Consider the following 27,222-nt stretch of genomic DNA (forward strand, 5'->3'; position numbering starts at 1 on the left):
AGTGACACTGCAGTGGCAGACAGGATGGCAGTTTGAAAAACTAGGCCCCAAACAGTACATAATGCAAAGAAAAAAAAGAGGTGCAAGATGGAATTGTCCTTGGATTTATGTTGTATAAACAGGACATGCACACTTTAACAAACCAATCATTTCATGTGCAGCCAGGGTCTGCCACACGACTGTGGCTGAAATGATTGGTTCGTTTTGGCCCCCACAAAACAAGCTGGCAATTGATCTGGCCCTGCACAAACTGGCTCTACGGAGGCAAGATGTCATCCTCATCCTCCTCATTCACCGATTCCTCACCCTCTTCAGTGTTGTGTACATCCTCATCCTCACAGAGTATTAATTCGTCCCACTGGAATCCACCACCACAGGTCCCTCTGTACGTTCTGGAGCCTGGTCTCCCTGGAAGAGTTGATAATTCATTTTTATGAACATCATCTTCTCCACATTTTGTGGAAGCAACCTCCTACGCCTTTTGCTGACAAGGTTCCCGGCTGCACTAAACACTCTTTCGGAGTGCACACTGGAGGAGGGACCAACTCAGGTAAAATAGAGCCTGTTTGTACAGGGGCCTCCAAATTGCCTCTTTTTCCTGCCAGTACATGTACGGACTGTCTGACATGCCTACTTGGATGCTGTCACCGATGTAATCCTTTAACAGACAGACGCACGCTTGTCGCAGCTGCTTTGAGGATGCAGGTGCTGCTACAGCCCACACAATTCACAAAGACAGAAAAAAAGAAGAATTTTTTTATTGTTTGTGGAGCGCACTTTGAGGGTTACACCACCCTTTAAGAGACAGACGCACGCTTGTCGCTGCTGCTTTGAGGATACAGGTGCGGCTACAGCCCACACAATTCACAAAGACAGAAAAAAATGAATTTTTTTATTGTTTGTGGAGCGCACTTTGAGGGTTACACCACCCTTTAACAGACAGACGCACGCTTGTCGCTGCTGCTTTAAGGATGCAGGTGCGGCTACAGCCCACACATTTCACAAAGACAGAAAAAAAAAGAATTTTTTTATTGTTTGTGGAGCGCACTTTGAGTGTTACACCACCCTTTAACAGACAGACGCACGCTTGTCGCTGGTGCTTTAAGGATGCAGGTGCGGCTACAGCCCACACATTTCACAAAGACAGAAAAAAAGAAGAATTTTTTTATTGTTTGTGGAGCGCACTTTGAGGGTTACACCACCCTTTAACAGACAGATGCACACTTGTCACTGCTGCTTTAAGTATGCAGGTGCGGCTACAGCCCACACATTTCACAAAGACAGAAAAAAAAGAATTTATTTTTTGTTTGTGGAGCGCACTTTGAGGGTTACACCACCCTTTAACAGACAGATGCACGCTTGTCGCTGCTGCTTTAAGGATGCAGGTGCGGCTACAGCCCACACATTTCACAAAGATAGAAAAAAAAGAAGAATTTTTTTATTGTTTGTGGAGCGCACTTTGAGGGTTACACCACCCTTTAACAGACAGACGCACGCTTGTCGCTGCTGCTGTAAGGATGCAGGTGCGGCTACAGCCCACACATTTCACAAAGACAGAAAAAAAAAGAATTTTTTTATTGTTTGTGGAGCGCACTTTGAGGGTTACACCACCCTTTAACAGACAGACGCACGCTTGTCGCTGCTGCTTTAAGGATGCAGGTGCGGCAACAGCCCACACATTTCACAAAGACAGAAAAAAAAAAGAAGAATTTTTTTATTGTTTGTGGAGCGCACTTTGAGGGTTACACCACCCTTTAACAGACAGACGCACGCTTGTTGCTGCTGCTTTGAGGATGCAGGTGCGGCTACAGCCCACACAATTCACAAAGACAGAAAAAAAAAGAAGAATTTTTTTATTGTTTGTGGAGCGCACTTTGAGGGTTACACCACCATTTAACAGACAGATGTACGCTTGTCGCTGCTGGTTTGAGGATGCAAGTGGAATCTAGACAGGATTTGGAACCGGGGACACATTACCTCCATCAATTGTCTAAATCCCACTGCACTAATGGCGGATACCGAACGCACGTCTAACACCAACATAGCTAGCAGTCAAGGCCTCAGTTATATGTTTTGCTTCAGGATGACTGCTGTCGTACTTCATCCTCCTCGCTAGGGACTGTTGGAGGGTCAATTGTTTAGTAAAAGTAGTGGTGTTCCTACTTCCTCTCTGGGATGATGAACAACTCCCAGCAGCAGCAACAGCAGCAGTAGGCGTAGCAATGCAGGATCCTCCGGAGGAATCCCCGATAGGAGAGTCAGTCATGCCAGAGACATGGCCTGCAGGACTACTTCCGATCCTGACTAAGGAGGAAATTGACGAGGAGGGAGTTGACGGTGTGGTTTGCAGGCGCTTGGATACAACAGGACAACGGGATTTAGGTGTCCCTGGACTGCTTACGGTCTTAGCCAAAGTTTCTGAACTTGACAGTAACTTTTTATGAACGCGCTGCAGGTGCCGTATAAGGGAGGATGTTCCTAGGTGGTTAACGTCCCTACCCCTACTTATTTCACCTTTACATATTGTACATATGGCAAGACAGTTGTTGTCCGGATTTGGATAGAAATATTGCCAGACCAAAGAGGTAGAATGTTTGGTCTTCTGCCCAGGCATGACCGTTATGGGCTTTTTCATCCCACGGACAAGAACTGTCTCCCCCAGAGCCTGATTTAAACAAACCACATCACCATCAGAATCCTCCTCGCCAACTTCCTCCTCAGCGCCAGCTACACCAGTATCCTCATCCTGTTGTACTTCAACAGTGACATCTTCAATTTGCATATCAGCAAGTGGACTGTGGGTGCTCCTTTCAGCACTTGCAGGGGGCGTGCAAATGGTGGAAAGAGCCACCTCTTCCCGTCCAGTGCTGGGAAGGTCAGGCATCGCAACCGCCACCACACTTGGACTCTCTTTGGGGATTTGTGATATCTTCTTAGAACGCACAGTTCTTCGCTGTGCTTTTGCCAGCTTAACTCGTTTGATTTTTTTAGGGGGAGGAGGGCTTCCATTGTCATGTGAAGCTGAACCACTAGTCATGAACATAGGGAAAGACCTTAGCCGTTCCTTGCCACTCCGTGTCATAAATGGCATATTGGCAAGTTTACTTTTCTCTTCAGATGATTTAAATGTTTTTTTTAAGGTCATTTTCCTGAACTTTGTCATTTGGGATTGTATGTGCCCTCTACTATGACATTGGGCATCGGCCTTGGCAGATGACGTTGATGGCATGTTATCGTCTATGTCATGACTAGTGGCAGCAGCTTCAGCACTAGGAGGAAGTGGTTCTTGATCTTTCCCTATTTTATTTTTTTCGGAGAAAGTTTGGTCCTCCATTTATGTTATATTGATTTGATATATACGTGCGGCTAAGGCGCACACAAACACAGAAAATATTTTTTTATTTTTGTTGGAGACAAGTGCACTTTGTGGGTTACACCACGCGTTAAGAAATGAGCCAGCCGGCCCTTTACTTATGGGACACAGGCGCACGCTTGGCGCTGCTCCTTTGTTGATGCACGTACAGCCACAGTGCACACAATTCACAAACACAGAAAATATTTTTTTATTTTGTTTGGAGTGCCCTTTGGGGGTTACAGCACCCTTTAACGGTCAAGCCAGCCGGCCCTTTAGTTATGGGACACAGGCGCACGCTTGGCGCTGCTTCTTTGTTGATGCACGTGCAGCCACAGTGCACACAATTCCCAAACACTGAAAATATTTTTTTATTTTGTTTAGAGAGCCCTTTGGGGGTTACAGCACCCTTTAACGGTCAAGCCAGCCGGCCCTTTACTTATGGGACACAGGCGTACGCTTGGCGCTGCTCCTTTGTTGATGCACGTGCAGCCACAGTGCACACAATTCACAAACACAGAAAAAATATATATTTTTTTTGCACTTGGGGGGAGCACCCCTGATGGACAGAGCACCCCCTGGACAACACTACTGCACCCCTTTAGGACTGGGACACTGCACAGGACTTTGGAGTGGACACAGCCCCTATGGACAACTGACTGCACAACACAGTTCAGCCAGCCCCTATGGACTTTGAAGGAGTGGACACAGCCCCTATGGACAACAGCAGCACAGCACAACACTACAATGCACAACACTACACTACCACTACACAGCCCAGCCAGCCCTAACCCCCATCCTGCCTCTTCACTGTCCACAGCCGAGTGAGAAAATGGCACCGACGCGGGTACCTTATATAGGATCCAAAACCCCCGAGACCCGGAAGGCGGGATGATGACGTTTTGCCTCGATTTCAGATCCGAGTCAGGTGGGAAAAGTCGAGCCTGACTCGGATCGGGGGGGTTCGGATTTCAGAAATCCAAACCCGCTCACCCCTAGTTCTAAACTCCAGGGGTTTGGTGGCAGTTTCTAAAGGACAGCCCTGTTCTATTGTATTTTAAAATTTGTTTTGACGGCGGTTTTGCACTGGTCTTGGCCTTAGTAAATCTGCGGATAGCAAAACCACCGCCATCAAACCGCTGTGTTTTAGAACTCGCCACTTAGTAAATATTACCCTTAGTCTGTTCATGGCAAAGATGTTTCTTGATCAAACTAATATTCACAATTACTCCATATATTTGAATAAATATTCTGTGTGTAAATTAGGCATTTATCTTTGATAGAATACTGGAATAAATATATTTATATTATGGATTACACAGAGAAAAGTGGTAGAAAAAAAATCACTAAATAATTCCTAATCCTGGGGAGGAGACCCTTCCCCATTCCTCCGCTGTTAAGGAACGGGGAAAATGTCCGTCGGTTGTCTGCAGCATTTTCAAGTGGTGGATCAGCGGTTCTGGTCCATTTGGGGGATCGGTGAATCGACCAGCAAATTTATGGGGCCCATGTAACAAAAACGGTAGCACTGCAGATGGGACAGATGTAAAATTTGCAGAGAGATTTGGGTTTGAGAGGAGCTTGTCCAAACTGAAATCTAAATTGCAGTGTCAGAATAAAGCTGCCCAACATTTGTGGGCTACATGCAAAAGCAGCCAGTATTTACCCTGCCTCCAAAAAAGAAATGTATCTGCCCCCCGCATTGCATCCTGGTTTGTCCAGGTACACAGTAACTTGCTCTTTTTTGCTTTACTCCCACATCAGAACATACTTGCCTACTCTTCCGTAACAGCCAGGAGGCTCCCAAAAATTGCGTGGCACTCCTGGCCACTCGCAACTGATGGCAAATCTCCTGGACCGGCCGCCTTGAAGTTAATAGGTTATACCTTTTAGGAAAAAAGATTCTTGGTAACCGACACACAGGACACCGTGTTGGCTGTCATAAACCTATAAAGCACCTCGGCCAATAAAGTGTTAATGACACCAGCAGGGGCGTTTCTAGAGAGTATAGGGGCCCGTGTGCAGTCTCCGACATGGGCCATTTTCCAGTCGTTTTTACAGTGCTGGACCCCGGGCCGACGTGGGACTCCGGAGTGTTATGTAAAACTATGGGTGCAGGGTGTGCGGTGCGGGGCCCCCTGGACCGCACACCCTTCACCCATTATAGATACGCCCCTGGACACCAGTAATCTACTGTAGCAGCAAACAGTAGCAGTGCATGATACGTCTCTTCATCACTGTAGCAGCAAACAGTAGCAATGCATGATACGTCTCTCCATCACTGCAGCAGCAAACAGTAGCAGTGCATTATACGTCCCTTCATCACTGCAGCAGCAAAAAGTAGCAGTGCATGATACATCTCTTCATCACTGCAGCAGCAAACAGTAACAGTGCATGATCCGTCCCTTCATCACTACAGCAGCAAACAGTAGCAGTGCATGATACGTCTCTTCATCATTGCAGGAGCAAATAGTAGCAGTGCATGATCCATCCGTTCATCACTGCAGCAGCAAACAGTAGCAGTGCATGATCCGTCCCTTCATCACTGCAGCAGCAAACAGTAGCAGTGCATGATCCGTCCCTTCATCACTGCAGCAGCAAACAGTAGCAGTGCATGATCCGTCCCTTCATCACTGCAGCAGCAAACAGTAGCAGTGCATGATCCGTCCATTCATCACTGCAGCAGCAAACAGAAGCAGTGCATGATCCGTCCCTTCATCACTGCAGCAGCAAACAGTAGCAGTGCATGATACGTCTCTTCATCACTGTAGCAGCAAACAGTAGCAGTGCATGATCCGTCCCTTCATCACTGCAGCAGCAAACAGAAGCAGTGCATGATCCGTCCCTTCATCACTGCAGCAGCAAACAGTAGCAGTGCATGATACGTCTCTTCATCACTGCAGCAGCAAACAGTAGCAGTGCATGATCCGTCCCTTCATCACTGCAGCAGCAAACAGTAGCAATGCATGATCCGTCCCTTCATCACTGCAGCAGCAAACAGTAGCACTGCATGATACGTCTCTTCATCACTGCAGCAGCAAACAGTAGCAGTGCATGATACGTCTCTTCATCACTGCAGCAGCAAACAGTAGCAGTGCATGATATGTCTCTTCATCACTGTAGCAGCAAACAGTAGCAGTGCATGATACGTCTCTCCATCACTGCAGCAGCAAACAGTAGCAGTGCATGATACGTCTCTCCATCACTGCAGCAGCAAACAGTAGCAGTGCATGATACATCACTGTAGCAGCAAACAGTAGCAGTGCTTGATACGTCTCTTCATCACTGTAGCAGCAAACAGTAGCAGTGCATGATACGTCTCTCCATCACTGCAGCAGCAAACAGTAGCAGTGCATGATACGTCTCTCCATCACTGCAGCAGCAAACAGTAGCAGTGCATGATACGTCCCTTCATCACTGTAGCAGCAAACAGTAGCAGTGCATGATACGTCTCTTCATCACTGTAGCAGCAAACAGTAGCAGTGCATGATACGTCTCTTCATCACTGTAGCAGCAAACAGTAGCAGTACATGATACGTCTCTTCATCACTGTAGCAGCAAACAGCAGCAGTGCATGATACGTCTCTTCATCACTGTAGCAGCAAACAGCAGCAGTGCATGATACGTCTCTTCATCACTGTAGCAGCAAACAGTAGCAGTGCATGATACGTCTCTTCATCACTGTAGCAGCAAACAGTAGCAGTGCATGATACGTCTCTTCATCACTGTAGCAGCAAACAGCAGCAGTGCATGATACGTCTCTTCATCACTGTAGCAGCAAACAGCAGCAGTGCATGATACGTCTCTTCATCACTGTAGCAGCAAACAGTAGCAGTGCATGATACGTCTCTTCATCACTGTAGCAGCAAACAGTAGCAGTGCATGATACATCTCTCCATCACTGCAGCACCAAACAGTAGCAGTGCATGATACGTCTCTCCATCACTGCAGCAGCAAACAGTAGCAGTGCATGATACGTCTCTCCATCACTGCAGCAGCAAACAGTAGCAGTGCATGATACATCACTGTAGCAGCAAACAGTAGCAGTGCTTGATACATCTCTTCATCACTGTAGCAGCAAACAGTAGCAGTGCATGATACGTCTCTCCATCACTGCAGCAGCAAACAGTAGCAGTGCATGATACGTCTCTCCATCACTGCAGCAGCAAACAGTAGCAGTGCATGATACGTCCCTTCATCACTGTAGCAGCAAACTGTAGCAGTGCATGATACGTCTCTTCATCACTGTAGCAGCAAACAGTAGCAGTGCATGATACGTCCCTTCATCACTGCAGCAAACAGCAGCAGTGCATGATACGTCTCTTCATCACTGTAGCAGCAAACAACAGCAGTGCATGATACGTCTCTTCATCACTGTAGCAGCAAACAGCAGCAGTGCATGATACGTCTCTTCATCACTGTAGCAGCAAACAGTAGCAGTGCATGATACATCTCTTCATCACTGTAGCAGCAAACAGTAGCAGTGCATGATACGTCTCTTCATCACTGTAGCAGCAAACAGCAGCAGTGCATGATACGTCTCTTCATCACTGTAGCAGCAAACAGCAGCAGTGCATGATACGTCTCTTTATCACTGCAGCAGCAAACAGCAGCAGTGCATGATACGTCTCTTCATCACTGTAGCAGCAAACAGTAGCAGTGCATGATACGTCTCTTCATCACTGTAGCAGCAAACAGTAGCAGTGCATGATACGTCTCTTCATCACTGTAGCAGCAAACAGTAGCAGTGCATGATACGTCTCTTCATCACTGTAGCAGCAAACAGCAGCAGTGCATGATACGTCCCTTCATCACTGTAGCAGCAAACAGCAGCAGTGCATGATACGTCTCTTCATCACTGTAGCAGCAAACAGCAGCAGTGCATGATACGTCTCTTCATCACTGTAGCAGCAAACAGTAGCAGTGCATGATACGTCTCTTTATCACTGTTGCAGCAAACAGCAGCAGTGCATGATACGTCTCTTCATCGCTGTAGCAGCAAACGGCAGCAGTGCATGATACATCTCTTCATCACTGTAGCAGCAAACAGCAGCAGTGCATGATACATCTCTTCATCACTGTAGCAGCAAACAGCAGCAGTGCATGATACGTCCCTTCATCACTGTAGCAGCAAACAGCAGCAGTGCATGATACATCTCTTCATCACTGTAGCAGCAAACAGCAGCAGTGCATGATACGTCTCTTCATCACTGTAGCAGCAAACAGCAGCAGTGCATGATACGTCCCTTCATCACTGTAGCAGCAAACAGCAGCAGTGCATGATACGTCTCTTCATCACTGTAGCAGCAAACAGTAGCAGTGCATGATACGTCTCTTCATCACTGTAGCAGCAAACAGTAGCAGTGCATGATACATCTCTCCATCACTGCAGCACCAAACAGTAGCAGTGCATGATACGTCTCTCCATCACTGCAGCAGCAAACAGTAGCAGTGCATGATACGTCTCTCCATCACTGCAGCAGCAAACAGTAGCAGTGCATGATACATCACTGTAGCAGCAAACAGTAGCAGTGCTTGATACATCTCTTCATCACTGTAGCAGCAAACAGTAGCAGTGCATGATACGTCTCTCCATCACTGCAGCAGCAAACAGTAGCAGTGCATGATACGTCTCTCCATCACTGCAGCAGCAAACAGTAGCAGTGCATGATACGTCCCTTCATCACTGTAGCAGCAAACTGTAGCAGTGCATGATACGTCTCTTCATCACTGTAGCAGCAAACAGTAGCAGTGCATGATACGTCCCTTCATCACTGCAGCAAACAGCAGCAGTGCATGATACGTCTCTTCATCACTGTAGCAGCAAACAACAGCAGTGCATGATACGTCTCTTCATCACTGTAGCAGCAAACAGCAGCAGTGCATGATACGTCTCTTCATCACTGTAGCAGCAAACAGTAGCAGTGCATGATACATCTCTTCATCACTGTAGCAGCAAACAGTAGCAGTGCATGATACGTCTCTTCATCACTGTAGCAGCAAACAGCAGCAGTGCATGATACGTCTCTTCATCACTGTAGCAGCAAACAGCAGCAGTGCATGATACGTCTCTTTATCACTGCAGCAGCAAACAGCAGCAGTGCATGATACGTCTCTTCATCACTGTAGCAGCAAACAGTAGCAGTGCATGATACGTCTCTTCATCACTGTAGCAGCAAACAGTAGCAGTGCATGATACGTCTCTTCATCACTGTAGCAGCAAACAGTAGCAGTGCATGATACGTCTCTTCATCACTGTAGCAGCAAACAGCAGCAGTGCATGATACGTCCCTTCATCACTGTAGCAGCAAACAGCAGCAGTGCATGATACGTCTCTTCATCACTGTAGCAGCAAACAGCAGCAGTGCATGATACGTCTCTTCATCACTGTAGCAGCAAACAGTAGCAGTGCATGATACGTCTCTTTATCACTGTTGCAGCAAACAGCAGCAGTGCATGATACGTCTCTTCATCGCTGTAGCAGCAAACGGCAGCAGTGCATGATACATCTCTTCATCACTGTAGCAGCAAACAGCAGCAGTGCATGATACATCTCTTCATCACTGTAGCAGCAAACAGCAGCAGTGCATGATACGTCCCTTCATCACTGTAGCAGCAAACAGCAGCAGTGCATGATACATCTCTTCATCACTGTAGCAGCAAACAGCAGCAGTGCATGATACGTCTCTTCATCACTGTAGCAGCAAACAGCAGCAGTGCATGATACGTCCCTTCATCACTGTAGCAGCAAACAGCAGCAGTGCATGATACATCTCTTCATCACTGTAGCAGCAAACAGTAGCAGTGCATGATACGTCTCTTCATCACTGTAGCAGCAAACAGCAGCAGTGCATGATACGTCCCTTCATCACTGTAGCAGCAAACAGCAGCAGTGCATGATATGTCTCGTCATCACTACAGCATCAAACAGCAGCACTGCATGATACGTCCCTTCATCACAGCCTCTACTTATTTACATTTTCTATATTTAACCACTAAAAAAACAGCATTCTGCTTCCCTTTTCCTTATTACTAAAACTCCTCACTGCCTCTGGGAAGCCAGATTAGATCACTCACATTTAAATCTCTCTGTGGGTAGTGTGGGCAATATTCAGTTTATTAGGCAAACCACACCGGATTTTTCATGCATGTGTTATTTTATTTTTTTAAAACAGGGTAGTAGCCTGTAAGCAATGTTCCAAGCAGAAAATGTCAACGGTATATTTCTTGTTGTTGTTCTGTCTCATTGGATTGAAATTTTGGTGTACAAGTCCAAAAATGTTCTACCTGCAAGAGCCTAATAGGGAAGATAGGTCTTCGACCCTGTCATATTTCTTGCTCTGTTTGTTCAATTAGCTGACTCGGGCTACATACAGTAAGCAGTTTATAAGCCGTAATGAATCATTATGCAGCTACTGTATAAAGCATAGGAAATGGTGTCATAGAGAATCAGAGTTTGTCTGGGTTGGGAGCAACACAAAAAGAGCAAGTAGCTTGCACTGAGCAATACCATGTTGCACTGCAGGTGGGGCTTGTTGGAGGAGGCCCCGGGTCTGATGCTGCTGAGCTCCCCTGTCCCTGTTACCTCTCAGCAGAGTAGCACACGCTGCTGTGTGCTGGGCTGCAGTGGGACACTGACTGCCGCTACTGCAGAGCAGCAGCAGTCTCTTCTGTCTGAGGGATGGAGGCAGAGTGATCTCAAAGATCGCGCCCCCCCTGGATTTGCACCAGGCTGAGGGGCTCACAGTGATCACCGCCCCAGCGAGCAGCTGCAAAATTGTGTTTTTTTCCCCCTGAAGCGGGTGTGGCCACACCTCTTGTGATTAGGCCACACCTCATTCCCCGAGCTGGCTTTCTACGCCCCTGGAAATCAACTCAAACTCAAATATAAAATGCAGTGGAAAAAATAAATCTGTCCAGCATTTGTGGCTACATGGAACAGTAGCCAGCATTTGCCCTGCATGTAAAAAAATAATAAATGTTTTTGCACCCCTTTCATTGCAATATGGTTTGTTCCATGTGCAAAGTTACTTGCCTTTCTTTGCTTTGTTCCTATCACATTAGCCCCAATCAGAGGTGTATTAACGCTCAAGGGGGCTTATGTGTAGTGTGCTTCCTCCACTGAGCAGCGAACCCCTGCAGCACCACTTCTTACTTTGGTCTGGCAAGCGGGTCCCTCGTCCTCCTTGGCGTCATCTTTCCAGTGTTATTCAGGAAGGTGAAACATGTGCTCAAGAGAGCAAAGGCTTTGGCACAGTCTTTGCTTTTACTGTGCAGCGTCATCTTCCGGAAGGTATCTGTCACTGGAAGATGGCGCCACGGAGGCGGAGGGACCAGCTTTCCGGACCAAGGTAAGAATACACTGGGTGCAGGGTGCGCGGTGCAAGGCCTCCCTGGACCCAGTAGCCAGTGTGCACAGCATACCCTGCACCTATTGTACTGTAAATATGCCTATGCTCCCGGTATCCGCACCTTCAGAATACTTGGGCAGTCATTAAACTAAAACAGGAAAATGTAATAATAGTTCCGGGGTTTCGGGGTCAATGCAGTTGGATGCATGTCTGCTTGCAGAGTGCAGCTTGCATAATTTCACACTTCACATGCTGTGGAACTGAGCGCACCACAAGTCAGACAATGCAGAACATTACGCTCTACAGTTGCACCTTCTCTCGTGGCTGAAGGAGTGTACAGTAGCTGGGCTGAAACGGATTTCTGAATTAGGCAGGTAGCTGAGGTAGGGCAGCCCAGGTCTTCGGATTTGGGAGCCATGCAGAGTTGGCTATGAGCGGGTGCAGATGCTCACTAATGATGAGTACAACTGTGTATGCCGACAAATATACAGTAAGCATTTAGTTCTGTGCTTCCCAATGTGGGAGCAATTGCGGCCGACTTGCGTGCATATCTGCATCATGCCCTTCATGAGTTAGAAATTAACATATATTGTTTATCATCTTAAATGTTTTATACCCCTTATAGGCACACTTTATTTTATATTTTCTTGTCAATTGGAACATGATTGCTATACCCCCCTAAAGATACTGGATTTTATATTATATCTGCAATCCTCCCAAAGTTGTTTTCTGATCCCTGTGCTGGTGTAATAAATTAAATTGTAAGCTCTAAAAATAATACTGCAAATCTGTGCTTCAAAATGTTACTGTGCAGATCATGTTTCTCAAATGACCACTTCTAAGTAAAATAACATAGAAATTCTATCTGGGTCAGTCTTGCATAGAAGACTAAAGGAAACTGATAAACACCACTGACACAGACACAAAGTGCTGCAATGTATCATTTGCTAGTGTACAGAAAATGGAATATAACAAGATCTGTAGTCATGTGATCAAGTATGTGCAGCTGTAACATTGAACCAGTGCTCTTTGGACCCTCCAAAGGTGAGCTCCTGGGGGTATTGTAAAAGTGGCACTGCATAAGAGCTCTACTGGGGGTACAGTATAAGGGCACTACTGTCTGGAGGCACTACTGGGGGCACTGCATAAGAGGAGCTCCTGGGGTATTGTATGAGGAGCACTACTGGGGGCACTGCATAAGGAGCACAGCGTAAGGGACTTTAATACAGGAGGCATTTCATAAAGGGCTATAATACAGGGGCATTGCATAAAGGGGTATAATACAGGGGGCAGTGCACAAAGGGGCACTACTAAAGGGGTAACTGCATAATGGGCACAGCTACAGGGGGCATTGCATAAGGGGCACTATTACTGGGGCATTGCATAAGGGGCACTACCACAGGTGGCATTGAATAAGGGGCACTACTACTGTGGGCATTGTATAAGGGACACTACTGTGGGCATTGTGTATAAGGTTCAAATATGTGGTCATTGTGTAAAATGGGCACTACTGTGTGCCAGAACATAAATAAGGGACACTACTTTATGGTGTAATGTGAATCAGGGGCACTATGTGCGGTGTAATGTGGATAACATTGTGCTACTGTGTGGATTAATTTGAATTTGGGATAGTATTGTATGACAATGCCCCTTTCTTTCGAGATCACAACCCTTTTTTGCACCACACGCCTAAGGCGCATGCTGTCCTTTTATTGATAATTCGCTGAGGAATGGGGGGGTTGTTCCACCATGTCTCTAGGTCCACTTTAAGCACTGCTACCCAGAATATCGGGCGTGGCATCATCACCTTGGTCCCGAATTATTATTTTTGATGGGGAGGGTGTCGCCGTGCAGCACAGCACCGCGTGACACCAACCCTAGTGACGCCTCTGTGCATGCATATACTATATTTATGTATGCAATAGAGTGTATGTCACACTGACAGATGAGAGACAGAATAGAGCTGCCCCACATACATGAATAAACACCATTCAGAGGTGACCTAAGAATAATACACCTTCCATCAAAGGTGGTGAAATGATTATACACCAGCATAATTATACATCAGCTGAAGATGCCTGTATATTCAGTACATATCAACCAGCAGAGATGCCAACGTGATTATAACAGTCAGAGCAGGGGCACATATGGGTGTATACTACACAAGGTTTCCATATGAGTACACACCAGCCAGAGGTTTTTAATATTTTATATACATCAGCACATTTAGAAGTAAGTACATGTACATGAGTAAATACCAGCCAACAGTGGTGCCCACAAAATTAAACTGTATAGCCACCAGCATGATTTTACACCAGTCTACTGTAGTAGGGTTTGTGGGCATTGCCCATTTTTCCAACAGAAATAATATCTCTTGGATCTAAGAAGTTGAACCTGTTGTAGCGTGTTTTGTTATACCTGTGCCACCCACAAGGGTTGCCATAAACATTCTACTCTGGCTATGAAAAGTGCTCCCTGTATACCCTTTGGCTCACCTGCTGTTATGGTACTAGCAGTCCTGTCCTGCCAGCAAGAGGCACCACACTCCCAAATCACTGCATTGCATGAGAACCAATCATTTATATCAGATGCTTCCTCTTGCACCAGATTGGGACTTGGAATGTGTATGCTGTGTAGATGGATAGCTGGACTGACAGTGCTATGCTGATAATGCACCTGCTGGGAGTTACATCCACGTTAAGACCAAACCGGTCCCTAGGCCAAGTGCCCGTCCTGTCATCCTCTATTGCACACAGGGCCTGATTCAGACCCGGACGCTATATGCGGATGGTCGTTCAAAAAATGGGGCCGGCTATTTAAATTGTGCGCTCGCTCATTGCGGTTTGTTGACGCCTCTATGTCTGAGCGAGAGAACGAAAAATGTGCTCACTATTTTGTAAAGACGCCCCTTTGCCGTTCGCATTACACGTCATCTCCGGTATTTATTTGATTAATCGGGTACATCGAAAGGCATCTGAAGTGGTCGCAGTGCTTGTGGTAGGTTTTTCCTACCGCAATCACTGCGAGCAGTTCAAGCTAAAAGACAACCAAGTGACGTGGTCGATGACGCTCCTTTACTAATTATGCACTCCCATTAAACGCCCTTTTTACCGTTAGGCACACCTGCGTTCGGATATCCACTCCCCCGTTTCCAAGCACCTTCCCCTGTTACCACCCACAAACGGTACATTCTGTCAATCAAATTAGCAGCCCCTCGCTGTTTTGCGAGCGCTCGATTTCCGAGCGCAATGACTGGTTCACGCATGCGCATTACGACCCATACGCATGCGCAGTTGTGCGAACATCGCTCAGAGAGAACGAGCGGCCGCCTACGAGCGGCTCTGAATCAGGCCCTCTGTTCTGTCATAGCACACATTGATCATATTATCAAGTGCAGAAATGGAACAAAATGTTGCCCGACAGCCTATTTAATTAAATGCAAATACATTCACTTTGCCTGTCAAGTGCCTGTATATCTATCACTCACATTCCGGTTATGAGATCTGCTCTTGAAACAAATTCTCAGTGCCTGGGATAGCATGAAGTGTTTCCATGCCTCCCAACCTTTACCCAGGCAAAATCGGGACAAAATAAGCCTCATACATGTAGCCATATGAATTTATGGCTAAAAAAATACATGAATATAGGCCAGTGGTACTGGACACACACAAGGGTTAATATATAAATTATCTGAATGTTTAATAATAGGTTTATACTATAATCATTATAGAGAAATGCATGTAAATAATATAAATATATGTAATTACATTTCTGTATTGTGAACATATAGGTCTGGGGTATTAGCCAGTGCAGCGGCACGAGGTAGTTTAGAAAGTGCCAGAAATGGCATGAGCTCTGACCAGTGGCAGTTAGGTGACCAGTGGCAGTTAGGTGACCAGTGGCAGTTAGGTGACCAGTGGCAGTTAGGTGCGGTAGGGATGCTCGTGCTGCGGGGGATATATAGGGGTGCTGGCGCAGCGCAGAGTCCAGTCTGCAGTTCCCCCAACAGTGCTCATGCTGGGAGTCTCTCTGGCGCTACTTTAGGAGTGAGCGCTAGTAGTGTCAGCGGCCGGGAGCTCCAGCACTGAAGCCAGAGTGGGCATTACCTTTGTGCTTGCCAGAGACAGAGCTGTGTGTTCTGGCTTGGCTCCAGCAGTAAGCGGCAACAGGAAGCCGCATCATCGGAAGGGGCATCCCCTGATCTGAGGTCACGCAGGAGGCGGAGAGAAGGAGAGGCGGACCCTGATGTGTGAGCAGGAGCTGGAGATACGCTGACAGCCTGAGAGCTACGGAGTGTAGCCAGCGCCTCAGCAGTTGATATAGTGTAACCCTTTCAGTCCCTGACAGCTATCCAGAGTGGTTGTGAGTACTATAAAACCCCACACCACACTTACAAGCATCATTAGTAAAGCAGACTGGCATCATTTATAAGTGTACAGCAAGGGATATATCAGAGAGAATCCCTTTCTTGTCAGCAAGGCACTATGAATTAAGGGATATAATACTGCTATATGCACCTGTATAGCCAACGCAGGAGAAAAGTATCAAATAGAAGAAGGATACAATTGTAGCAAGACTTTCCATGACTATAGTACAGTGTGAATTCTGATCTCAAGTTTGGAATTCAGAATAGGAGTATTGCAGTAGATAAAGCACTGGCTACTACACTCTAGAGACTTATATGTATATCTTTATGTAAATTACAGAGTGAGAGGATTTTTGTACATATATACAAGCCCTAAAAGGATGCATAAACTTGGATAAATCTGGGGCTCATCCTATAAACTTATTATTTTGCCTAGGATAATCCTGGATTCTACTCTTTAGGACTAAGACATTTTAGTTGAAGAGACAGGACTCTTGATATAGACTCATCTTCATTTATTCTCTTCACGGAATTGACTATTATATATTTTCACTGTGAATGTTATTTACAGAAATCCATCAGTATAGTTTCATTACAGTATAGCGGATTTAATGCAATGGGAGGGAATGTTCATGGGAATTGTATTGTGATATTACCTGTATATTTATGCGTATACTTTGTGAGGCCTGATATATGATGACAATATATGTATAAAAACAATAACCGTGTATAGAACTACTTACCTTAAGGTATCTGACAGACATCTTTCATCGGGAAGCTGTGAAGGAGGAAAGGAGACAGGTGTTGATTTAAGTGCAATGTATAAATGTTGATTTATAAGTACTGTGTAAATATTTGAATCCAAACAAAACATTTAATTATACAAATTATATATTAGGGCAACCCTAGGATAGCCTTTATAAAATAGCCTAGGTGGAGGCACACAATATAAGGATCAAATATATACATATATAGCTACCATCCTTAGAATTGGTGGGGCTACATACATATTTGGACAAGAAAGGTATCCTCTCACACGACATACCAACCCCACCCACTTTTCCATAATTTTCACCCTTTTCAGGGCGGTAAATCGGAACTGCCCAATTTAAATAATGTCAGTTGGGAGGTTTGGTTTTAGTATTGAGGTCAGATGGTGACTTGCACCCATGTCTCTAGGCCTCTACATTTAAACATGGTGTAAGTACTCATATTCCATAGTCTACTGTTCTGAAGGGAGGTATCGGTATCACATTTTCATAATGTACTTTTTTAAAGTGACAACAAAATGAAATTATGGATGAACTGTTATAGAACCTTAATATTACGTATTTGAATTGATCAAAGAGTCAAATTAGTCTTGTTCTGCTTCTTAAATATGTTCAATTTTATTCTGATGCTAGTTTCAAATTTTTGCATTGGAGAGTAGAAAATAAGTTGGTTGTACAGATGTGTCCACGTATACCTATCCTCAAAGCGCAATAAATAGCTGCGTTACTGACACCACGGATATGAAAATATGAGTCTTAATCTGATTTTTTTGTACCAGTTATTTTGCAATAAAAATATTAATCCTAAGTACTTAGAGCCTGATTCACTACAGATCGCTATTGCGAAAAATATGCTAGAGACGCCCACTACGGCTTGCACACATCCGTAAGACATCGCAGTCCTGCATATACATCGGTAACATTGAGTAACAGCGGACCCTCATGCAGAATTACAGCAGGTCGACCTGACTCAGAAATTGCAACTGTCGTCTCAGGCAGCAAGTACTCAAGCTGTGTATGCTGTCGCAATGGGTAATTTAAGTACGCCCAGGAAACGGCGTTCAAATGGACAGGCACGCCTGCGTTTCTCCAATCACTCCCTCGCCCCCACCACCCCAAAACCCTGAGGACCTGTCGCTCACACTGTGATGGCTCTGTATCTGCATACGTGATCGCAGTGCGATCGCAATGCTGACCTGTGCACACGCACTGCGGTGCATGCGCAGCACACCATCGGGGGATCTGCGTACACTGTTGCAGTTGCGATCCATGATGAATCAGGCCCTTAGTACACTATTAACGAATTAAGGTCCTTATTCAGAATTGTCTGCAGGACAAACCATCTATAACTCAGTTGGCGGAGGGACTGCGCATGACCCGTTCTGCACATGTGCAGAATGAGCCCTGCGTTGTCGCGCGCAGTGCCCCTCAGGTTACTGAGAATGGCTATCTCACATCTGTAGCTGAGGCCAGTAATTCTGCATCAGAAGACGCAGACACTAACCTCAGCACTCCCAGAAAACGGGGCACAGTTATCAGGAACGCTGCCCTGCTATACCTACTCCCCGTCCCAATCGGCTGCAGCCTGTTAATCTACTGGCCTCAGCTACACATGTGAGACAGCCATTCTCAGTAACCTGAGGGTTACCCTGATGGGCGATGTTCTCGCAAGAGATCCGATGCTGCATCCTTGCACGCCACAACGGATCACACAAGCATATTGGATGCGTCTATTAACACAAGACGCCTCCTCACTACGTCCACCTCTGAATCACCCCTTAAGATACAAAAATATGAGATATGGTAAGAACTTACCCTTGTTATCTCTATTTCTACGAAGTCCATAGGGTTCCACAGGATACCTTGGGTATAGGTGTGACGTCAGTCGCAGGGCACCAAAGAGTTAAGCTTTCAGCCTCCCAGGATGCACTAGGTCCCCCTCCTATACCCCGCCCCCGGGCCAAGGCACCTCAGTTAGTTACCAAGCCATAGGCCGGAGGAGGAGAAGGAAGAGAGAGAACAAAGATCTGGACACATACAAGAATCACATTCTCACCAGAGGGAGACGAAAAACCGGTGACCAGAGCAAAGCCCATCTGCAGCACAGGTGCGACAGGGCGGGAGTCCTGTGGAACCCTGTGGACTTCGTAGAAATAGAGATAACAAGGGTAAGTTCTTACCATATCTCATATTTTCTACTTCAGGGTCCATAGGGTATCCACAGGATACCTTGGGGATGTCCCAAAGCAGTATCCTTTAAGGGTGGGGACGCTCCTGTGCAGAAAGGAGAATCCGCCGCCCAAAGGAAGCATCCTGAGAGGCGAAGGTGTCAAACCTGTAATACCTCACGAAGGTATGGACAGAAGACCACGTAGCAGCCTTGCAGATCTGAACTGCCGAGGCACCACGTCGAGCTGCCCACGAAGGACCCACAGACCTAGTGGAATGAGCCGTCAGAGAAGGAGGGACCGGTAGGCCTTCATGAAGATAAGCTTCAGAAATAGCCATACGGATCCAGGCTGCCAAAGTTTGCTTTGAAGCAGGCCAACCCTTTTTACGGAAGCCATAGAAGACAAACAAAGCGTCCGACTTCCTAAACGAAGAAGTGCGGTCAACATAAGTCCTTAAGGCCCGCACAACATCCAAAGAGGCCTCACCCACGGAAAGACCCGGTGAGTTAAAGGCCGGAACAACTATTTCCTCGTTAACATGAAACTGGGAAACAACTTTGGGAAGAAACTCGGGCCGAGTGCGGAGCACTGCCCTGTTCCCATGAAAAACCAAGAAAGGGGGTCTACAAGAAAGAGCCCCTAACTCAGAAACACGTCTGGCCAAAGCAATGGCCAGAAGGAAAACAGTCTTAGCTGTTAGCCATTTAATATCCACTGAGCCCAGTGGTTCAAACGGCGGTCCTTGGAGAGCCCTCAGGACCACAGCCAAATCCCAAGGCGCCACAGGTGGAACAAAGGGCGGCTGAATACGGAGAACACCTTGCATAAAGGTGCGCACATCCGGGATTGTAGCAATCCTACGGTGAAACCAGACAGATAGGGCCGAAACCTGTACCTTCAAAGAAGCAAGGCGAAGCCCATGATCTAGTCCCGCTTGCAGGAAGGCGAGAATTCGAGACAGACGAAACTCCCGCGGTGCATAACCTCTCGGTCGACACCACTGGAAGAACGTATGCCACAGGCGATGGTATATCCTCGCGGAAGACGGTTTCCGAGCTCGTAACATGGTACGCACCACAGAGCTGGAAAACTCCCGGGACCTCAGCATGGCCGTCTCAACAGCCACGCCGTCAAAGACAGCCGAGTCAGGTCCGGGTGAAGACAAGGACCCTGAGACAGAAGGTCCGGTCGTAGCGGCAACCGCAGAGGACTGTCCACGGACAGACCCTGAAGGTCTGAGAACCAGTGCCGTCTGGGCCACGCGGGAGCTATCAACAGGAGCGTCCCTCCTTCCTGTTTGAATTTCCGGATTACCCGTGGAAGAAGGGAGACCGGAGGGAACAGGTATGCGAACCTGAACGTCCACCGGACGGACAGAGCATCCACCAGAGACGCCCCTTCGTCTCTTGTGCGAGACCCGTACACCGGCAACTTGTTGTTGTGCCAGGACGCCATGAGGTCGATTTCTGAAAGACCCCACCTGTCCACCAGTAGTTGAAAAACATCCGGGTGCAGGGACCATTCCCCTGGATGAACGTCCTGGCGACTTAGAAAGTCCGCCTCCCAATTTAGCACTCCCGGGATGAAGACCGCTGATATGGCCGGAAGATTGCGCTCCGCCCAAACCAGGATCCGAGAGACCTCTACGAGAGCCGCCCGACTGCGAGTTCCTCCTTGCCTGTTTATGTAGGCCACGGTGGTAGCATTGTCCGACTGGACCTGCACCGGGTGACCCTGGAGAAACCGCTGTGCCTGCAGGAGAGCATTGAAGACCGCACGGAGTTCCAAGATATTTATTGGAAGCTCCGCTTCTGTCGGCGTCCACCTGCCCTGGAACAAGTGTGGACCCGAAACTGCTCCCCAGCCCCGAAGACTGGCGTCCGTTGTCAACAGGACCCAATTTGGAACCCAGAACGGACGTCCCTTGTTGAGGTGGGTCGTCTTTAACCACCACGCAAGGGACAGGCGAACCTCCGGGGTGAGCACAATCGTCTGGAACTTCAGAGCCTGAGGCAGCCCGTTCCACTTGGACAGGATCAGGTGCTGCAGAGGTCTGGAGTGAAACTGGGCGTATTCCACCATGTCGAACACCGACACCATGGAGCCCAGTAACCTCATCGCCGAGTGTAAGGACACCCGGCGGCTGTGCAGACAACTGCGCACCCTTGACTGTAAAGCAGAGATCTTGTCCTCCGTCACGAAGATCCTTTGCTGTCCTGAGTCCAATAAGGCTCCAAGATGCAGAATCCTCCGAGACGGGATTAGAGTGGACTTCTGCCAGTTGATTAGCCAGCCGTGCCGTTGCAGCAGTGCAATGGTCAGGTCCAAGTGGTGTAACAGGAGCTCTGGAGATCCTGCCACCAATAACAGGTCGTCCAAGTACGGCAACATGCGGACTCCTTGCAGCCGCAGAGAAGCCGCCATGACCGCCATCACCTTGGTGAAAACACGTGGTGCTGTCGCCAGGCCAAAAGGTAACGCCCGAAACTGGAAGTGGTCGCTGCGGATTGCAAACCGAAGGAACTCTTGATGGCGCAAAAGAATAGGGACATGCAGGTAAGCGTCCTGTATGTCCAATGACACCATGTAGTCCCCAGGTTCCAGCGCCAGAATGATGGACCGTAGGGTCTCCATCCGAAACTTCGGGACCCGCAAAGACTTGTTGAGTGCTTTGAGGTTGAGAATCGGACGATATGACCCATTGGGTTTCTGTACCAAAAATAGATTTGAATAGAAACCCTGGCCCCTCTGGGAGAATGGAACAGACACTATAACTCCAGCCTGGAGCATAGTGTGCAATACCTTCCGCAGCTCCGTAGCCTTGTTCCGGTCTGATGGTAGACCCGTGGTGAAGAATCGAGCAGGGGGTCTGTGCCGGAAGGAGAGGACGTACCCGTGGGAGACCACCTCCAGAACCCAAGTGTCTGTCGTAGTGAACGACCAACACCGGGAGAACTGCAGCAGGCGGCCTCCCACCCTGGGATCCCCCAAGGGGAGACCCGGACCGTCAGGCCGCAGGCTTGTCATCTGGCTTGGGGGCCGGACGTCTGGTACTCCATGCCTGTTTCCGGGGCTTGACCGATTTCTTAGGGCCAGCCTGTCGAGGAAACGACTGTGGTTTGGGCCTGCCCTGGGCCCTAGATGACCGAAAGGACGATGGTCCAGAACCAGAAGGAGCAGCGGCCGACGGAAGACAAGCAGATTTGGCTGCCGCCAGCGTGGCCACAATCTTATCCAGATCCGGACCGAAGAGAACTTCTCCGGTAAACGGCAACGCTTCCAGACCTTTCTTGGAATCTGCATCCGCCTTCCAGGATCGCAGCCACAAGGTGCGACGAGCAGCTACCGCTGCTGAAGAAATTCTAGACACCAGAGTACTAATGTCTAGAGCCGCCTCGTTGATGTAGGTGGCCGAATCACGGAGATTGCCAATCAACTCCGCCTGTTCGGCCGGACAGTCGGATTCAAAAGAAGCCTCTAATGAATCCGCCCAGCGCTCCATCGCTCTGGCAACCCAGCAAATGGCCATAGCCGGCCGTGCTGCCCCCCCTGCAAGGGAATAAGCGGACTTCAGGCAGATTTATACCTTGCGGTCCGTAGCATCCTTAAGGGAGGACATGGATGGCATCGGCAATGTGGCACTACGGACAAGACGGGTCACGTGAGAATCCACCTGTGGAGGGGATTCCCACTTAGCAAAATAATTATTCGCGAACGGATAAGCCACCGCCAGGCGTCTCTGCGGCTGGTATCTTTTGCCAGGTTGTTTCCACGCCTCCTCTAAATGGTCCACCAACTGACCCGAAAGAGGAAAGACTGTGGCATCGCCCTTCACATCTTTGAAAAAGGCATACTTAGAATTAGCCGCTGGGGGAACTTCGTCCTCAATCACCAAGGCTGTGCGGACCGCCCGAATAAGTCCAGGAATATATACTTTGGACTTAGCATCAGCGTCCTTAGTATGGAGAGGTTCCTGATCGTAAGGATCCAGAATCTCCCCATCATCAGACGTCCCTTCGTCATCCTCATAAGGAGCGGACAGAGACGCCACCGGCCTTTTATGAGGCCGCATCACAGACTCCCCTTGCAACACATCCGATAAGTGCTGTACAGAACTCGTCAGGGAGTTAACCCACGCTGGCTCCTGAGAACCCGGGAGCGGGGAAATAGGGAGACTGTGGGGTACCACCAATTGTCGTGGGAACCCCTGCATGGGTGACGACACCACAGACTGCTGGGACAAACCCATCGGAGTAAACGCGGGCTGCGGAGCTAACTGGCCCACTAAAGCTGTTAACGCCTGAGCGAAACAAGCCCAGGGCGGCTCCTGTACCGGTGCTGTAACCGTAATAGGCCGCGCCTTGGACAAACACTGCCGGCAAAGGCCCTCCGCGCTACCCTCCCCCTCCGCTAACGGTACTTTGCACTTGGTACACTGTAGCCGGAGGGGAAAATCACTTTCAGACATGATGGCACCACGTATGTGACCTCTCTCACCAATTAAGTATTAAATAGGCGAGAGACCACCCTGCAGCACCGCACCGCAAGGGCTTTAGCAGAAAGAACAGGGACAGTAATAAAGCTGACAGTTTAGAGAAGAAAAGTTACAGGCAGCGCTAGCACAGTCACATACAATGCAGAGAAATAACAATTCCTGCACTAACAGCGCTGATCACTCAACTACACAGACACAGGGCCTGGTAGGACACAGCGCTGCATACACAGACCTGAGCCACAGCGGAGGAGAGGTATGCGGGGGGACCCAGACCACGATGCTTCCTTCCAGACTTCCAGCAGCGTTCACCATGCGTTGCAGAGAAGATGGCCGCCGAGGAGCAGAGAGAAGCTGGCCTGGGGGAGGAGCGCTGACACAGGGCCAGTCAGCACAGTGCAGAAAGGGCTGTGTGCAGCGGGGGAGGCGCCGGCTGTGAGACAGGGAAGGCGCGCTCCCCTGGCATGCATTTAACCCCTGGGACGCCGCAGCGCTACCGCTCTGCTGCGGTCCGCTGTCCCAGGGGGTAGTGGAAAGCGCAGGTTCAGTACCTGGCTCCACGCTGCAGCCAGTCCCCAGGGAGCCCCCTGCCTGGGGACTTAGGACCATGTGACCAGCGGGGACCCACTGCGGGACCCCACTGCTTACCTTTGTCCCCCTTGGATCCGGCCATGGCCCGGAACATCTGGGGTCACCGCTAGCTGTGACCCCAGATGCTCACCAGCATCCCCGGATCGGTACCGGCGTTCTGGTACCGGCGGGGGTGTAGGGAAGACAGCATGGACGTCAGGACTGACTGTCCATGCTGTACATCCAGATGTGCAGCCACAGCTGCACTGAAGAAAGCTTCAGGGGCTCTTCTAGCCCCCACTCCGACAGGTGCACCCGACGCCGGCCGGGCACCAAACTAAAACTGGGGTGCCTTGGCCCGGGGGCGGGGTATTGGAGGGGGACCTAGTGCATCCTGGGAGGCTGAAAGCTTAACTCTTTGGTGCCCTGCGACTGACATCACACCTATACCCAAGGTATCCTGTGGATACCCTATGGACCCTGAAGTAGAAATTCTCATGTCATGCAGATACAGCATGCATAGATGTATAAACTTTGCTTCATGTGACAGTGCCCCCTATGACACGCAGCCTCTGTCCTTACCTAATACAGTATAATCACATCATAGGAGGAAATGTATCAAACCTTCTATAGGGGATGAGGGGAGGTGATGCCCATAACAACAGATCAGATCCTAGCTATGCTTTTATAGAATAGAATAGAATATAGAATATACTAGATAAATTATAGCTACCCTAGTATCTGATTGGTTGCTAATATATGAATTACACATCCGCTTATCCTCTTTACAAGGTTTGATGCATCCCTCCATACGGATTCAGTATGACTGCGGCATCCCGGCAGCAGTGAAAATCCAGATCGTCCCAAGGTAAGTATTTCCTACCATATTCTACCCCCTAACCCTCCCCTAGGGGTGCCTAACCCTAATCCTCCCTCTAAGTGCCTAACCCTAATCCTCCCTCTAAGTGCCTAACCCTAACCTCCCCCCGGGGGTGCCTAACCCTAACCAACCCTTCCCCTAGCCTAACCCTAAACTCCCAGGGGGGTTCCTATCCCTAAGTCCCCCCCGGGAACCCTAAACCTTACCCCCCCCCGCGTGGCTATCCACGCCCGGCGCTCGGCCTTCTATCGGTCAGACGGGTGTCGGGCTCCCGGCGTAGGTAAAATGACAGGTGTCTGGATTTTGACGCCTGTCATTTAACCCCTTGCCGGGATTAGACAGTTGGGAAGCCGACGGTCGGGATTCCGTCCGACGGCTTCCTGACTGCTTCCCCTCCATAGGCTGTGTCTCCCACAGGATCAGCACAGTAGTCTCTTGCTTCTGTCAACCATCTGATTTTCTCATTGAATACAGGTTGTTCTATTCTCACCCACTTCAAAACGGAGGACATCCTGGACGAGCAGGGGAGGAGTATTGGATAAGATCAGGTGCTAGGTGCTAGTATAATGCACCTTAAAAAATGTGTTTCTATAACACCTTGAGAATGTAATTAGTAATTAGCACCTGGTATTTTTTCCCCTGGTACTAAAAGCCAGTCTTTATTTAGCCTTGTAACACTGTCAGCTCTTTTTGCTTCATCTACAGTGGTGCTGGCTATAGCTACATTCTCTCCTGTGGACCTGCAATCGCTTTGTAGCTTGATTACCTATTCCGTATGGTATCAGTTACAGTAAACATGGCAGCAGCAGAAATGTTCCCCTCAACTCCTATAAACTCAATTTTGTAACAGTAACTAATTAGACTAAGCCCTGCAGATGTTAACATAATCACTTGCATATTTTGTAGTATATTTTTTCATACTCTTTTAGAGAAAGGAGTTTACAATGATTTAATTTGGTTAAAACAAATGAAATTATAGGCATAAGAATGTAACATTCACAGACTGAGAGTAAGAGGAATGGCACCCAGAAGATACTGTAGCCTGGAGAAAGATCTCTGACATGTGGCTTCCGCTGTAGGTTCTGTTTCTGACGTTTTTATTGAGGACAGTTGAGACCTTAGGGATTAGGAGAACTAGGATTATCATTTATCATTAAGGAAAGTTTGCAGAAGCTGTTAATTCAATATTCATTTAAAGGGAAACATCAACTTTGAAAATAAATTAGGCTTAATTAACTTTAAAGGATCTTAGACTTTTATTGTATTTTAATTATATAATTGGTATATATATATACAGTATAAGTTTGGTAAGCTGTGGTGACCAGGTGCGCAGAGAGGGGAGTGGACATGGGTGTAACTACCCTAGGTGCAAGGGGAGCAGCTTCTATGGGGCCCAGAGCTGAGGGGGGCCCATCTTCCTTGTCAAAGTTACATGTTTCATACAAATTTTTCACCAATGGGTGGTACATAGGGGCCGATGCAAAGTTTTGCTATGGGGACTTCAGATACATAGTTACGCCCCTGGGAGTGGATAGTAATTACTCAGTCACTGGTTTGCCTTGAGGGCAGTGTGGGACCCGAGCCAGCCATAGGCAGAGCAATGCCTCCCCCTTCTCCCTCTCGGCACAAGGAACAGAATTTAGAGTGAGTGTGACTATACCCCTCGTGATAGCTGCTCCCCCTCTATAGCAAAAAGTCACAATGGTCCTGGTGGTGATAGTTGGACCCCAGGGAGAATGTCATCTGTGAAATAGTGAAAGGGAGGTCTAGTCAAACAATGTCATGTCTGCCAACCAGTGGAGGCTACAGAGGTGGGGCCGCAGGGCAGTCCAAAATTCAAATAGCCAGTGATGTTTGGCAGCATTTGGAGTGGCAGTTGGTGTGGTTCCCCTATTTGAATTTTGGACTATGCTGCAGCCCCACCTCTGGAGCCTCCAGTGCTACCAACTGTCCCGATTTAGGAGTACAGTCCCAATTTCAGAGAACTGTTTCAACATTCAATGGACCAGGACATTTCTTCCCTAATACCAGGACGGTTGGGAGGTGTGTGCGGCAGATGAGTGCCCTTCAATGTCGCATGTACTAGTGACAGATGGGCACAGCATTGAAGAGGTGGGTGGCATGTCTTACCTCAACTTCAAGTCACAGTTATAAAATAAAGCTTCTGAGTATTTGGGGGAGATGTATCAAGCCTTGGCAATAGATACAGTGGAGAAGTTGCACAAAGCAATCATTCAGCTTCTGGGCGGGTTGTACTAAGCATCGCATCG

General features: G+C 48.1%; 1 long non-coding RNA gene across 2 annotated transcripts in view; it reads right to left on the bottom strand.

Annotated features, from left to right (window-relative positions):
* Positions 1-27,222, bottom strand: part of LOC148538994 (uncharacterized) — a 204,890-nt gene that overhangs the window by 153,453 nt on the left and 24,215 nt on the right. For both annotated transcript variants that reach the window (XR_015871351.1, XR_015871352.1), the window contains exon 2: positions 16,813-16,847. This is a non-coding gene — a long non-coding RNA (uncharacterized LOC148538994). The remainder of the gene's footprint in view (positions 1-16,812; positions 16,848-27,222) is intronic.

The sequence above is a fragment of the Taudactylus pleione genome, unplaced genomic scaffold (genome assembly GCF_031769625.1).
Source record: "Taudactylus pleione unplaced genomic scaffold, aTauple2 ptg000032l, whole genome shotgun sequence".
NCBI lineage: Eukaryota > Metazoa > Chordata > Amphibia > Anura > Myobatrachidae > Taudactylus > Taudactylus pleione.